Source organism: Acomys minous (genome assembly GCF_964271855.1).
Source record: "Acomys minous genome assembly, chromosome: 1".
Taxonomy (NCBI): Eukaryota; Metazoa; Chordata; class Mammalia; order Rodentia; family Muridae; genus Acomys; species Acomys minous.
The window spans coordinates 171,016,189-171,033,791 of NC_140483.1; the positions used below are offsets into that span (position 1 = coordinate 171,016,189).

Genomic DNA, 17,603 nt, shown 5'->3' on the forward strand with positions numbered 1-17,603 from the left:
TGTTAGTTGGAAAGTCAAAGTACTTTGCAGAGTAGGAGAGACACTGACTGTGGAAGTGACAATTTGGATCCCAGTCGGGGCTGTTTCTGGGGGAGACACTTTACAGTCTTCAGGTAGGGTAGTGCTGTTATGAAAGATGACTTGAAAACACTGTCCGGGTTTCCATATTTGCAGCCATGCTTTGCAGATGTTAATATCTGTGATCGTAGAAATCTGAAGTTAGTGACATACTTTCTGGCTTATAACACAGCACATACTGCAACCGGTTGTCAACTTCTGTTTTAATAAAGTTTTCAGAGCAATACCTTGGACTAGACACAAAAATAGATATGCAAAGAACAAAAGCAGGGTTTAAGAGATGGCTCAGCCATTAAGAGCACTTGCTCCTTCTGCTGAGGATCCTGGTTCGGTTCCCTGTACCCATATGAATACATGCAGGCAAAACACTCAAATGCATAAAAAATAAATAAATATACCTAATTTTTGAAAGAAATAATCACAAATGATTCCAGAATATGAATTAAAATCTTTGAATAAAAACCTTGAAAATAGATTTTTTTCCTGTCCTGAATTTTCTTTTTTTTTTAAATATTTTATTAATTTGTTCATCTTACATCTCAATTGTTAGCCTATCCCTTGTATCCTCCCATTCTTCCCTCTCTCCCGTATTCGCTCTACTCACGTTCCCTATGTCTGTGACTGAGGGGGACCTCCTCTCCCTGTATATGCTCATAGGGTATCAAGTCTCTTCTTGGTAGCCTGCTATCCTTCCTCTGAGTGCCACCAGGCCTCCCCATCAAGGAGACAATATGGAGTGCTTCATGAATTTGTGTGTCATCCTTGCACAGGGGCCATGCTAATCTCTGTATCATTCCAATTTTAGTATATGTGCTGCCAAAGCAGGCATGAAAATAGATTTATACCTGACATTTATGGATACTTTTCTTCCTGAATTTTACTATGCCCCCTCCATTTTAAATGGCTTCTTTACTTTTGTAACTTAAACAAACAAAAATTTAAAAATTCCCTAAAAGGCAGATTTTAGTTTCATTAAATTAAGTTCACACTTGCTTGGGGGCACACTTCAGTATAGGAAAGGTGATTTTTATCACTTAGTTGCTTCTAGGTAGAAGCTGGGAAGTGGAGGCGTTTTCCTTAATGAGTTCTCAAGATGGTTGAAAAAAATAAAATGAGAATATAATTTGGCCAGAGAATGATTATAAGGCAACATGTCAGCAGGCGCCAGGTGCCACATTTGAGAAAGGGAAGCCTAGCCATGGAGGTGACTCACGAGGATGAGCCCTCCAGGTGACTCTGGCACCTATGCAAATTAAGGGTTTAATTTAGGAATAAAGGATTGGAGGTCAGCAAGTTGCCAGCATTGCTGCTTCTGTCGTTTTTCCCATGTGATGTTAGTATTCTTAATACAATAAGTAAGTCTTCTTCATGTACTCCCTTAAGGAGTGGCTCTTGGATTGGCAGCAACCTTGGCTTTACTAGAAGCTCATAGAAGGCAAACATATCACTTGAAAACCTTGACACTTCCACAAACTAATGTCCCAACCCATACCCAAGAATGAGCTTTGGAATTATTGACACAAATGTAAAAGACATTTTAAAAATTTGTTTTTAAAATTATATTTTGTGTGTGTGTGTGTGTGTGTGTGTGAGAGAGAGAGAGAGAGAGAGAGAGAGAGAGAGAGAGAGAGAGAATTTGTAAGAATCAGTTTTCTACTATGTAGGTCCTGGGTTTTAACTCAGGTTATCAAATCTGCTGAGCCATCTTGCTTACCCAATAACCTAACTTCCTCCCTTCTTTGCTTTTTTTTAAAACCCTGGCTAGCCTCAAACTCCCAGAGTCAACTACCTGTGCCTCTCAAGTGCTCGAGTTAAAGGAATACACCACTACACCCATTATAAGAACATTTTCTGGAAGAAAAGAATTTCCTTCCATTCAGGTGGCATAATAAAAGCATGCTGCATTGTTTTTAAAAGACTACAAAATGTGTGGGAATTTTAAAATCAGAATATCCATCCTGTGCTGACATAAAAATGTACCCCCTATCTTCCACTGAAGCGAATCACATTTAAAAGATGTTTTTCTGCATTGAGACTTTAAGTTTTAAGGCACAGCTATGGTGTTGAGATTCATGGTGAAAGTCTTTGGAGTCTCTGAACACTTGTTAGTGTTGGATGGAGCCATTGGGTCACATGGAACCACCGGAACTGAAGTTACAGAGACTTGTAAGCCATCCTGTAAGTGATGGGAACCAACCTCTGCAAGATTACTAAGTGCTCTTAGCAGCTAAGCTGTCTCCCAGCCCTCTGTTTTGTTTTGTTTTTTTTCAATCCCACATTTTTACTACTCAGATAGTAGCCCCCTGCCAGAGTCATGGCAGATTTTAGATGAAACTTTGAAACACAAGGCAGGGGCTGGGAAGGTGGAACAATCCATAAAGTGTTTTCTGAACAAACACATGGACCTGAGCTTAGAGCCTCAGCAGTAACGCCTATAACCTCAGCCTTTGGGTGGGCGGGTGGGGGCAGTGAAAGAGAGGAGGATGTATAAGGCTTGCCGGGCCCCATAGTCTAGCTGAGTTGGTGAGCTCCAAGTTCTGTACAGTATCTTGTTCCTCAAACAAGGTGGAGAGCAATAGAGGAAATCATTCAACATTGATCTCTGTCCTAAGCACATACAAAAACACACACACACACACACACACACACACACACACACACAGAGAGAGGGGGGGAATGAATGAATGAATGAATGAATGAATGAATACAAACTGGAATTCCACATGAATCCACAGCAAGTTTGACAACAGGGTGTAGAGATTTTTAGCCCAGCAGTCTTACTATGCGGCCCTAGCTGGTGTATAACTGCCTATTCAGACCAGGCTGGCCTTGAACTCACAGAGACGTACCTGACTTTGCCTTCGGATAGCTGGGGATAAAGGCATGCACACCGTCAGATCCAGCTACATTCATGACTGTTCAGAGCTACTGATACAGCTATTTTTCTAGATTTAACCAATAAGTACTCTTCTATAATCATTTTATTTCTGTTAACCCTTTATCTATCTATCTATCTATCTATCTATCTATCTATCTATCTATCTATCTATCACGTATCATACATTTATGTTGCTCCAAAGCATATCTTAGTGGGTTGTGATTATGTTTTCACACTGGAGACTAATAGCTATAAACTTTCATGCTTGTTTGTAAAGAGAGCAACAACATGCTGCAGTATGCAATGGAAGAAGTAGTCACTGATGCTTTGTTATGCGTAGGATGAGCAGAAACTATCTTGCTTAATTCTATTGCTCTAAAAAGAAACAGGTACTTCCTCTATAACCTATAATTCTGGCCTTGTCAGTGCTGCAGAAATTTATCAAAAAAATCACCATAAATTTGTGTAAAAGCATATTTTCCTGTACATTTATTGCTGTGCTTTGTTACTGAAAGCCCAACAGAGCTGAGAGGTAGCTCTATAAAGTGCTTGCCTCAGGAACAGGATGACCTGAGTTCAATCCCAAGGACCCACATAAAAATGCCTGGCATGATGGAGCACGTTTGTAATCCCAGAGCTGGGAAGAAATATACACGAGGATCCCTGGGACTCCCTGGCTAGCCAGTCTAACTTACGTCACCATTTCCTCACAACGAGAATCCCTGTGTTAAATGAAGCATATGGCGTGGTCAAGGATGACACCAGAGGTTTTATCTACCCTCCATATGCATGCACATACTCCTGCACCTATCTATACACACACACATGCAACATGTATATCTTCATACAAACATGTGCATTGAAAAAGAAAGCTGAATAACCTAAATCATTGATAGTGGAAAGTAAGTTATATGTGTGTGTGTGTGTGTGTGTGTGTGTGTGTGTGTGTGTGGTGTGTGTGTATGCATTTATACATATATGATAGACATTTTGAGCTATTATAATTAATAAGTATTCTTGATATTATTAATATTAATGTCATTATTTTATAAATTTATTTATGGAATACAGAAACTGATTACATGTTATATTAGTCAGGGTTTTCTAGAGGAACAGAACCGATAGAATGAATATACATTTTGTTAGTTTGCTTTCTGTTTCTGTGAAAAGGCACAGCAAAAGCAGCTTAGGAAGGAAAGGGGTTGTCTCTTCTCCTAGCTTATAGTCTTCCATGAAGAGAAGTCAGGGCAGGAATTCAAGGCAGGAACTGAAACAGATGCCATGGAGAAGCATGTTTATTTTGGTGTGATCTCCATGGCTTCCTTAACTTTCTTTTTTTATATAACCCAGAACTACCTACCCAGGACTGGAATTGCCCACAGTGAGATAGGCCTTTCCACATCAATCCTTAATCAAAAAAGTATTCCCAGGCTTATAGGCCAACTGATGGAGGCAAATCACCTTTTCCTAGCTGGCTCCATTTGTGTCCATTTGAGAGCAAACAAATCCTGCACAATTGAACCCTTGTCAACCTGACACAAACACAAACTAAAATCATGATTTTTTTCTTGTTTATCCCAAAGATATGATAGTAACATCACAATATAAAATAATATAACTTTAAAAGACCCACAATATTTAACAAATTCAAACTCTTTTAAAGTTAGGTTTCTTTGAAATATCCAAAGTCTATCAACTGTTGACTCCTATATAATAATAACAAAAATACGAAATATTTTCTTCCTCCAAGAGGGAAGAACCAGGGACAGTCACAAACAGATGAAAGTGAAGCCAAAGTATAAAAGTATAAATAAAATAACTGTGCCCAATATCTGGTCAATCCTAAGTCAGCAATAATGAAATTGGTAAGTACACTAGGGCAGTTCCATTCAGCAGCTCACAGCAGCCTGAATTCTGTGGGCTAGAGCAGTAAGGGAAAGCATTAACCCTGCAGAAAATGATAATGTAAAGGCCTTTAGAGAGAAAAATAGTCCTTGTCAAGACCAGAGGATTAGAAGTAATTAAGGGTATAGGAACTCTTGTTTTTAGGATTGTACATGAGTCAAGAAACAGAACCTGCTCTTTAGTCCGCTGCCATGACAATCCAACTATAAAATTGCATTACAGAGATAACATACATGGGTCCCCCCAATATAACTTGATTTTATCACTTAGATTTGTCACTTAAATTTTAGTCACACTGTAAAATTTAATGAGTTATAGGCAGATAAAGACTGAATTGACCAAAAAAAAAAAAATCTTTCTATAGTGAAATAATGTTATTGTTTAAAAGACATTCATGAGCCTCTGGCCAAAAGCTTCCATGGGATGAAAGTCTAACACAATTACAGAATTTGCCATTCTCCTGATGTGGCACTCTTAGATCCTGTATCCCAACAGTATAATCTCCTATGGTATAATCAATTCTAGGTCATTGCTATGACTAATCAGTTTGATGCTTGCGTTTCCCAACAGCCTAGTCATTTACTTACAGCTACATGTGAATTAAAGCATACCTCGGTCTGTTTCCAGCTTCCATGCTTAGAGTGTTCTAGCAGCACTTCTTTTCCAGAGTAAAACAAAGAACACAGTGCCTCCTTTGCCTGACACCAACCAAATCTAGTCATTTGGAACTTGGTTCTTGACCGGAGACTCCAACATCCTTCTGATCTCTGTGATTGTGGTAATAGACATAAGAAAATAAAAATAACTATTTTCTACCTGCTTGGAAGGACTGTTGGAGAATTTGTTCTCGGTTGTAGCTCACACTCTGTCTTCACCAACAGCCTGTTTCAGCCATTAGGAACGCTGACAGAGCACAGGCTGGAAGGGAGTGATGTTCTTTGCCTGGACACAGAGTGCACATTCCCCATTCGCCTGTCCTCTCCTGCTTTGTAATGAGCTATAGAAGTTTGAGGGCAAAAAGACAAAAAGGTTAGAATTAATATGGTTTGGAACACACACACACACACACACACACACACACACAGAGAGAGAGAGAGAGAGAGAGAGAGAGAGAGAGAGAGAGAGAGAGAGGGAGAGAGAGAGAGAGAGAGAGAGAGAGAGAGAGAGAGAGATGGATGCATGGTGTGGTTTGTACCTATTTAGCTGAAAGTGAGGGATCATGGTAACCATTTAGTTTGACAGGCCTCACTTGAGTTGGAGCTGTCCCTAGAGCTAGGTAACATTAGGGTATGAATTCTCTGACTGTCCTTGGCTCAGGCTTCAGTCTGGAACCAGGACGTTATGAGGGCACACTGGCTTGGGCACATTATGTCTGAAACATTTGAAACAGTTAGCAAACTTGAGGTGATCTTCACAGAAGCAAGCTTCACATGGGTAAGATGAATAGGTGGAAAGAGGAACACTAGGTTTCTTGAATGGTCTCTCTAGAGTCATAATACTGGTAGGAGTTTTGATGAATCAATCTATTTGAGTATGTGAGTGTTCATCTGAAATTATATTAATTAGAAAGACTTAAAGTGGCCATCACATAACATAATATTACAACTAAACCAGTCACTCTGTATTTCTTTCTGGATATTTTTGTCCTTACAAAGTTGTGTGAATACTGATTTTCCCAAAGGCATCAATCTTTGCTTTCTGAGAAGTACCACTGCATGGAATTTTCCTGCCTATATACAGGAAAACTTCTAAATATGCGGCAGGCATTTAAAACCCATTTATTTTTAAATATTTTAGACTTCTCTTAAAAGTTGCAAAACAAACAAAATAAAAACAAAAAGGGGCACAAATCAATGTATTGTGTTTACCCAGAATCCTCTAAAACTTACCCGTGCCCACCTCATTTTCTTCCTTCTTCCTCCTTCTACACAGCACAACCAAAGCATACACACACACATGCACACACACATGTACACACACACACACACACACACACACACACACACACACACACACACCACTAATCACTCTTAAATCTCTAAAGACTGCAAGTCTGTTATTGCTGCATTGCTGTACTTTTCAATAATTTAGTGAGTAACTTCCCCAGGGCAGATGTTCATGGGTGGCAGGTGTATGCTCTTGTACAATAATGAAACAATTGCTGACATATCTCACTCCCACTGAATTCAGATTCTTTTCTTAGAAGTTTCTGTGACAGAACACTGCTCAGACCCATCTCACAGAAGCCTACAAGGGACCAGATTTCAGTCAGCGGTTTTCAACCTGTGGGTCATGACTTCCACAGGGGTTGATCAGATATCCTGCATATCAGATATTTACTTTATGACTCATAGCAGTAGAAAAATTAGAATTATGAAGTAGCACTGAAATAATTTTATGGTTGGAGGTCACCACAACATAAGGAACTGTGTTAAAGGGTGGCAGCATTAGGAAGGTTGAGAAGCATGGAGTTGGACGATCTAAGTTGATCTGTCTAGAACATCGCATAGTCGTCATGAACACCATGCCCAGTTTGCTTCCTGCTTGGTTTATGACAGTTCTGTCCCAGGAAGTCGTCTCTTCACTAGACCCTTTGACTCATGTGAAATTCTAATGGGGAGATTTTGCTCCACAGAAGGCATTCAGTAATTACAGTTTGAATAAAAGATAAGGGAGAAATACCGCCTTGTGTTAAGACGGAATGATTACTCTATGAGCTGGTTCTGTTAGGCAAGGAGCACAGGGGGCTGCACACAACAAACAAAAGAAGCAAGTTGTTAGCAGCACTCTCACCACAAAACGCCTTCTCTTGTGAGAGAGATGCATGTGTTCTCCATACCCATAATTCTCCAGGTTATACAATTACAGTTAGTCAACAGATGTGACACTTGTGGCCTATACCTCAGTACAATGGTTACAGAATGTATTCCCGACATGAAGGACTTGTCATGTAAGAGTGCCTATAAATAGCTTTTTGCCTGCTCCTGTAGCTGCTGGTCAAGGAGGGAGGGAAACAAATAAGACTATCCCTCTCAACATTTACTACATTACATTTAGTTTGTGAATTTCAGTCTTACTTGGAGGATTATATTTAATAACATATATTTATTGAGTTAGCTCGAAAACCATCCTCTTAGTAGACAAATTATAGTTTACCGAAGGCTGTGGCCCTGAAAACCCTGGGTAATGAAGTGAAATCTTATCCTTTATAGTTCCTCTTTATAACTTAATTATTTCATTTTTAAAAATTGCCTTTTGTGTATGCCTTGTTGTGCTGTACTTGTTTCAATGATCCCTTATTTGGAAATTTCTAAAAACTTAGCTGGGGAATGGCTGTAGTAAATATGCGAGGGAAAGTCTGTATAATTAAGCCATTTATGGTTTTATGTATGTAGGCTTGCCAGGAGAGAAAATGAACAGGGATAAAGGAGTCCTATTTTAGTAGACGTTGGATTTAATATTAACCCAGATTTTATGCCGTATTACCAGGACTCAAACTAGGATGGGGGGGGAGAAGGAGGATGTGGCAGTAGATCTGCACATTCCCAGTTCTCTTCTTCATCTCCTGTCCTTCAGTGGCCATCCTTTAGAAACCTGGGGAACCTTAAGCCACCACATATCAACCCATACATGTCACAGTAATCTTATACCAAAGGGAAATGAAATCTCCGTCCTGCACTGCTGCACTTGCCACAAGATTTTCTCAGATGTCCGCACCAATTCAGGTTCCGGTTACGAGTTCCGAGTCTGGTTGTTAGATCGAACCATCATCTTCATTGGCACCAGTAATCAAGTGGGCCAAAGGGATTATCATCTGCACTATAACGCTTGCTCATAACCATTCCTCATTAATTAACGCTCCTCGAAGCAATATCAAATGCTTGCATTGTTGGTTTGGAAATGAAGATTCAGAAATGGAGGGAGTTCACGCTGATAAAGACGGGCCAGCTTTCCCACTCCCAAAACTGGTTGTTCCAGGTGTCTGTTGGGGCCTGGCCAACATAAATAGAGGAAGTGTATTTCCATTTACATTCTGATTCCAAGAGTCCAGCACCACTACTGGGAATGTTCTGCAGTTTCACCACGTGAAGTGTTGGGTCATGTTTGTTTGCATTCAGTCTCGAGACAAATGGATCCCACTTGGATTTCACCCAGTTCTTACAGAGGAATGCACTGTTACGATTTGTTTTTTGTTTTTTTTGTTTTTTAATCACTGACTTGGTTTTGTTGCAGTAAGGTGGAACAACTTGAAAATCTTATTGTGTACCTGCCTCTCCATTACCCTGTGTGTGGAGTATTCGGTGCTGCTTAATATACCAGCTCATATGAGAGCAAAGAAAGTAAAGCCAAAAAGTCAGAGTGACTCACTCCTGAAAATGAGTCCAGCAAGAATCTACTTGCCTCCTCTGTGACCTTCTACATGAGCTAGTTTTGTCCCAGTTAGGGATCTGCGTGTTCCAGCTAAGTACTCTTCATACAAATCTATAGTGAATACACATATTTCCAAATCCTCACTTCTTCTTGGACCAGACACTGATGAAAACTCGCATGCATACCACTTAGCAGTGCAAACGTGTTCTCTAGATGGGACTCCACATTTCAGCCTCAGGAAATACTTCAGCAGAAGGCATGAAGTAGGCACAGCACATATTTTTAGGTGCCAGCAATATTGATTCTTGTGATAAGCCCCATCAGGAGTACAGATAACACGGGAGACAAGGATTTTAGGTTACTTACAAGTGAATCCGGTGATAAGGCATGGGGTTACTATTAGATAATTTAATTTCTATGGTATTAAAAATTCTTATTGAATCTTAAAAATATTTGTAATAAGTATATTTTTATTGTTTTCTAAGGAAAATTGTAATTACATAACTGTTTATATGCTGATAGGTTCAGGAGCTACGCATTTGTATCTTTATTCCTTTTTAAATTCTTTTTAACATTTATTTATTGTTGTTTTATGTACTTTCATGTTTGGCCTGAGTATATATCTACATCAAGGTATTGGCTCCTCTGGAACTAGAGTTACAGACAGTTGTGAACTGCCATGTGTATGCTGGGATTCGAACCTGGGTCCTCTGGAAGAACAGCAAATGCTCTTACCCACTGAGCCATCTCTGCAGTCTTGTATCTTAGCTCCTAACTGGAGCCCCATATCCATTCCTCAGACTCTTCTGGTGTTCCAGCCTTTTATCACCTGCTCAGTCCCCTTAGCCTGGCTCGTCTCCCCCTTTCAGTCTTAGCTCCCACATTTCATGTACTTAACTCTGACTTACTATTCTGAGGGTCAAACAATCAAATACGTCATATTTAGTTTTTCAGTTTAGATTTTGTTCCTTTTTTGGTCTCTCAGTAGATAATACTTTCTCTCATACCTCAAACCACATGCAATTTATTCAGCTTTAGAATTTAACAGAGTCCAAGAATTCAGCAGTGGGGGAACAGATTAATAATAGGACAGATTTCCCCCGTAAGGAGGTGATTAGCAGGGTACCAGATGATTAAGAGAGGTGTGATTGTTTAAGTCACTTGAGCAAACCAGAATGATCACAACAGTTGTGCGACTGTGTGTTAAGAGTTAGTGAAAATGAGATTAGTACAAAAGTAGAATATTCCTACATGTGGGGATGTGGGGAGAGAGGAGCACTCCTGCATTGCTGGTGGGAGTGCAAACTAGTACAACCACTTTGGAAATCTATCTTGGTGATTTCTCAGAAAACTGGGAATAGGGCTTCCTCAAGACCCAGCTATTCCACTCCTTGGAATATACCCAGAAGATGCTCCAGCACACAACAAGGACATATGTTCAACCATGTTCGTAGCAGCCTTATTCATAATAGCCAGAACCTGGAAACAGAATAATTCTAAATAAGAGAATGTCAAACTAAGAAGTTTGAGTATGGCTGAGTAATCAATAAGGACCAATTATAGCTGCTGTTATAGAGAAGTCGTAGAACGCAGGTAGGGGTGAATTTGCATGCTTGCTCAATTTCTTATATTCTTTCAGAAACAAATAGTTCCTATGCATTTTATGTCTAGTGTCTTTAAAAGACATACTTTTGAACTAGCCATAATCAAGAAAGCACTTGATTACTGAGGAATAAAATATGCAGTAAAGTAAAAAAATGACAGCATATTTTTGGAACAAGAATAAAAAAAAGTGGACTATTAAACTTGTATATGATATAAATATTTCAAAAATATTTGTTTTATTCCTATTGACTATAATCCCACTATCATAATGGTTTTGTGGTTTCATAATACAATCTCAATAATTTAAAGTTGCCTGGGTTAGTTCCATATTGACATTTTCTAGAGGAAAAATTAAATGTTTCGCTTACCCTGATGAGATAGATCCATAATTCTCCACTAATGGTAGGAACAAAAAGACGATTATTACATTTCCTAGGCTGCATTATTTTATTGGTAGCACTTTAATTTTATTTGGGTGTTTTCTTCTGTAGTTGTTTTTATTGTAGAAGATATCCTTTGTCATTTCTATCTTTATTTTTATGGGAGCCCAGCCTTTTGCTTGATACTGTTTTTAAAAAGTTTTCCCCATGTAACTGTCCTTTAAAAACAGTGTGCGAGTGTTTTGCCTACATGTATGACTGTATACCGCTTGTGTGCCTGGGGGCTATAGAGGTCAGGAGGCAGTCAGGATGATCTGGAGCTAGAGTTACAGATGGCTCTGGGCCACTCTCTGGGTGCTGCAAGCTGAACCGGGGTCCTCTGGAAGAGCACTCAGTGCTCATAAACTATGGGCCAACTCACAGATTTCTCTATGTGACCATCTTAGCCGTCATTTGTATTACCTGAAATTTTCTTTTCTGTGTGCGGTCCTATAATGCTGCATATTTAACTTGTTTCTTAGATTTTAATTTGATGAATACTTTCTACATTTCGAGTTATGTTCAAGTAATTCCTACCCTAAAGAATATATATCTATGTCTATATATGTTACTGGTTTAACATAATTTTCAAATTCTTGGTGGAGTTTTCTATTGTCAAATTAAATTGATCTCTGTAAGGGAGTACATGCAAGCTGATTCAGAGTTTCTTCATGGGGATGAGTAGCAGCCTAAGCTTCAGGGCTGCTAAGAACTAGGCCTGAATCTCATCCTCATTGATACCTAGCAGAATGATTTTGACCAAGTTGCAATTTGAAGATAATATCTACTATTTAGGGACTTCATTAAGATTAGGTGAAAGGAAATGCATTGAAGAATTAGTCGTAGTGTATGACACTAACATTGTCTAAACACTACTTGTTTTTGTGTCTGTATTGTCTGTACTGTTGTTTATTATTATTGGGGATATATCTCTGTCTGTATGAAAGCTACCTGGGAAATTAAAATTTTCTCTATAAGATTATAAAGCAAAACCAATAGGAAAAGAACACAGCCTGTGCAGTGCACGGCTGGCAGAACTCTCCCTGTTACTGCCCTGAGCTGGAGCCGCACAAGAGGGAACTTCACCTCTTTGCAGAATTCAGCACATCACTGCAGGTGCTCCTGTATCCTACTTCCCCAGCAGCGGACTCGGATGATTGCAAAATCAGCCCAGCAAGCTGATCCTGCTGTTACTGGGGGAAAAAAAACACATGGCAATGGGAATCACAGTCTGATTGCTGCTGTACAGAAGCAGGGCAGCCAAAACATTAAGAGACAAGTTCCACATCCAGTTTGTAATCATGTTCCGGAACAAGAGGAGAGACGCTGACCACAGAAAGCAGGTGGCTTTACCGATGTCAGAGGAGCCGAGATGCAATACAGATTAGATCGTGAAGCTGTGTTTGCCAAGACCTTAATTGCCGTAAAAGCATCTCATATTCTCCTGAGCAGTTGTGTGAAAGATGAGCTTTTGTTGCTGTACGTTGCCTTTTCGTTCCTGTGTTCAAACGTAGGGGAGGTGTGGAGGCTTTGTTTTAATTTTGGAAATTCTATAAGGATTTTGTGTAAGAGTTGTCGCTGTTGTCTGTTTTAATTTGACCTAGCAGAGAGAAATCAAATCCACCTAACAAAACATCACTTTAACAACTTATAGCTAAGAGAAAGCATATAATTTGATGTCATGGCTAACTGTGTGATGAAGAACGCTATCTCACAAAACCCAGCCATTTATTTTCGCTGTGTGAGCACTCTTATTCCCTTTTCATCTACTATGGAACCATCCCCAAGCAATGGGGGAAATTTCCCTTACTTCAGAACAGTAATTTAATGTTACTTCTCTGGGCTGACTTCTACCTGAAGATGTCTCTACAGTGTTATATTTGAGTCAGAGTTTTACACATTGAACTTTCCTGTGTCTGTATTATAGTAACAGGCATGCATAAGTATAAAATTGCAAATGGTGAGTATCCCAGGTCACATGAGGCTAGGCGATCACATGAGCAAGAATCAAATACTTGGAATTAGGGGCCGAGGTCTGGACGTGTCCTGATGAATTCATCACGTACCATCTGCTCTAATAATTCCTGCCACCAATGGACATATCTGCAGTGTAGAAAGTTCTTATCTATAGTTGTCTGGTATTTGTTAATGAATGTTTCTACCTGGTTAAGACCGACGCTGTGTCATGAAACACACTAGCAAACTGCAAGCCCCATAGCTTTGCAGGATATATAAACTGTAGGAAAATTAGAAGCCTATTAAGCCCATCTTACTCGGATTGCTTCTGCTCTCCTCCTTTCACCTTTTTTTTTTCTTTTGATGTGAATTGAGAAAAGTGAATCATTCTATTTCCCAGCAGCTCTTTAAAAATGTGTTGACGCATCTGTTGCCATATGTCAGGCATCTGCTTTTATCATCCTCATCTGTGGTCCTTCTAAACTAGAGGCGATGAATTAACATTGAATATATGCTAATTTGCGCTGCGAGGACAGCTATTTGCAAGACATTTAATCTGGCAGCAGCAGTTTTCAGAAATTAGCAATATCAGAGGCCAAGAATAGAAGGCAGAAGTGTATTTGCATTCTCAGCCACCTTTTTTTTGAATCAGTAATTGTAAAAGCCTTTGTTATTGCCCCCTTTGTATCAGTAAGCTATGAGGAGTGAGTCTTGCTTGTTATTTGCTGAATTTCCTTTAAACCAAGCATGGCCTTGTGTATGGCAGGGTAAAATTGTGCATGAATGATCTATGCCCAAATTGTCAAGTCGTTTCTTTTTTGACAATATTGTCTTTATGCAACATTAAGGTTTCCTTCTAGTATGTTGGAAGAATGTAAGCTACCTTTCCACTGTATCATCAATCCTGAGTTTGTTCACGTTTCAACTCCACCATTATCTCTGGTTTCTTTATCACTAGGACTCCACAATTTTTATGCCTATCTGTGGGCTATCTTTTCATTGTTGCATTGGAATAATCACTTGGTAATTTATCAACCAGCTCAAACATAAACATGAAGAGCAATGTAATGTCGCTGGTACCAGATATTTAGGTTTAAGTGTTATAAATGAAAATTATAGGCACTTAAGTAATACGGATTGGCTATGTTTATTATTACTTGTTTTGCTCTGTTTTGTTTCCCCCCTCTTCTTTCCTCTCTCCTTCCTTCACTTCCCCCTTTTTTTCTATTTTTTTTTTTTTGAGATAGGGTTGCACGCTATAGACTAGCAGGCCTGTATCTCTCTATGTAGATGAGGCAGGCCTCAAACTCATAGAGACCCACCTGCCTCTCCCTGTCAAGTTCTTCTGCCTATATAGTGTGATGATGTCAAGTTCATTGGCCTATACTAAGGTGAATGTTTAAATAACACTTTGGATCAAATAAGCAACTAAATTTTTATCAGAAATAAAATTCTGCACATCCATTTTCATGTCACGTGTGGTGGTGTAGGCCTCTAATCACAGAACAGCAGCTTGGTCTACACAAAGTTTCAGGCCAGCCAGTCTATAAACAAACAAACAAATGTTGCTGTTAATTTAAAGATTGGGTCTCATAAATGTTTATGATTAGGCTATAATTACTTCGACGGTACTTTCTAAATCATTCTTAATGAATAAAAACACAAATACCTGTTATATTTTAAAATAGCCTTGGTTCATCTGGGGCAGGGCAGCTATTAATCCCCTAAACTACCTCCCATATATCCCTGCCCCAGTCCCATGCCATCTGCTTCTAATAATGTCTATCAAGCTACCTCCCATCCATAATCCCAAATACTTGTGAATGTTCATCATCTGGGCCAAATCCTCCATCCACTTCAGCAATGTGTTTCTTTCTGCACCTACTCACGGCAGCCTGCTTCTTTAGTTTCTTCCTCTCTCATCTCTCCTTCCCAGAATCCTCTTCTGGTCTCTAACTGCTTCCTTTCCCAAGAACCTCTCTGTCCCAAAAGCCTGAGAACCTTAGCCACACCTATGCCATCTGTCTTGCCCAGGTGTGTTGGCTTTTTGTTGGTCAAAGAGGAATAAGTTTTTAGGAAAGGTTACAAACTTTTTAGGGTACATGACTCTGCTCATTTGGGCAACAACCAGACCAAACCCCCCAAAACCAACCAACCAACCAAATATATTCTAACTTTCTCGAATGTGGCAAGCATTGAAAAAAATTTAAGCCATCATAATTTTTGCTGACATTTAAGGTGAATATGATGCTGGACTTATATGGTTAAGTGACTCTGTAGTGATGCAAATTAACATAACTCATATGCTACCTTTTAAGAAAATTTTGTGGTAAGCTATTTAAAATCTACTCTTATAGCAAACTTCCAGTATGCCGTATTGGATTATTAATTGTAGTCCTTTTATACATTAGAGCTGTGAGTTACCTGATCCCACACATCTGCAACTTAGTAGTTTGACCTATTTCGAAGTAAAGGGGGCAGCTAGATTCTGTTGAACAGAGGATGCATACAGTATCTCATTCAATTCCAGCACCAAACACTGGGAAATCCATCGGTTTCTGGATTAGAAAGCTGATGTAGAAAAACTATTAAGAAACTTGTCCAATGACAGAAATGAAGTTACAGAATGGGAGAATGGTATTCTAACATTCCCTTTGAAGTCAAAACTAAGCTTGTTTGTCTTAACATGATATCAAGCTGTCTGGGCTCTGTTTTACCCCACTACATTAGGAAATTCATAAGGACTTAGCAATAATTAATAATAATAATAATAATAATAATAATAATAATAATAATAATAATAATATAATAGCAAATCATGGAATCCAAAGTAAAAAAAAATATTCATTGCTCTTAATTCTGTTTAGATTTCAAGGACATATTTATGTAAACTCCTACAAAATGTGGAAACAATGCCTTAGTAAAATTATTGGAATATGATACATTAGTAATTTCCATAGTTAAGTAATGTCTGTAAAGCTCTCTCTTGTCAAGTTCAAACAGAAATTAAAACCTCTTATTCTAGTTAATTTCTACGCATAAAGATAGTTGTGGTTTCCAAGGCATAAAGCAACAGAAACATTTTAGGGCTTTTGCATCTTGATAAAGATCATAATTCTTATCTTTAGTATAATAATATTTTTCTAGTGAGTTGATTAAGTAAAAAATGTAATCTCTTAATTATAATTATTACATAGACATCCCTGTAGGTCCATTCATCCAAAAAACCTTGAGCAACTTCACGAGCTGTGACAGCTGTGCTTCCTGAGGAAACCTCACATCAGGCTAGGACTTTGATACTTAAAGGTAGAGATTGGCGAATTAACAGTTACTGAAGTTTGCAGAGCACTCTGTGACCCATGGCTTCCAACAGAGCTTCAGCATAGATACTTATTTTGTCCCCCAAAGGAAAATGTGTTCCTAAACTCACCTCTGATCATTAAACAAAACAACAACAACAACAACAACAACAACAACAACAACGAAGTTTTCTGTGTCTGTTTCATTAGACTGCTGTAAGGATGCTACTTTAAGAAGAAATCTTATTTGTACTTTTTTGTTTGAAACTAGATTTTGCTGGGGTGTTCAGGCAGTTCTCAAATCAGCATCTCTGGCCTCAACCTATTAAAGTAGCTGGGGTATAGGCATGTGCCACGGTGCTCAACGAAGAATACTTTTCAAAAGTGAAAACTTAAAGGGTGTTTGGAAATTAAAATTGGGAACAAAGAGTTTCACGGTATTTTGAAGTCACGTGACTATTTCTTTTGTGTCCATGAAAGAAAGAAAGAAAGAAAGAAAGAAAGAAAGAAAGAAAGAAAGAACCTGGAAGTTGGAGAAACTTAAGAACATCCCTCCTCCTCAAGGAAGAACAACTCAGAACCCAAGAGGAAGACAAATTTTCTATAAGAATTTAAGAACTGAGTTTATGGGGAGGAAATGGAGATCAGAATAAGAATTTGGTGTCAGTGTTCTAGGCCTTTCAGTGTCATCCTCAACAAGCACTTTGCCCTGGTCTTAAAACTCTGAGATGCATCCTTTGAAGAGCAGAAGGATGAGGGGTGAGGGGTGGCAGGTCAGGGAGGAGAGGAGGGAGGGGAAGCTGGGATCAGGGTGAAAAGTAAATAAGTTAATTAAAAAAACTCTCACTGAGAAATGGAAAACAGCCTGCTGACTCTAGCTGAGGAAAGGGAAGCCGCCTACTAGTGCTTCACATGTGCAAATTAACCCTCTTTTTATTCCCATCACAATTCCTCCAGAGTGGACCTGTCACTTTGAACTCAGGAGAATGAGGTAATTACACGCAGTTTAGCAGACAGTACTTAAAGAGTCAGCATTTCTTCTATTGAGACATGATTAAATCAATTGAGCCTGTGTCAAGTTAGGCAGAAGTT

The 17,603-nt window shown here is 39.0% G+C and overlaps 1 protein-coding gene across 1 annotated transcript in view; it reads left to right on the forward strand.

Moving 5' to 3' along the window:
- Positions 1 to 17,603, forward strand: part of LURAP1L (leucine rich adaptor protein 1 like) — a 42,586-nt gene that overhangs the window by 5,604 nt on the left and 19,379 nt on the right. The window lies entirely within an intron of this gene.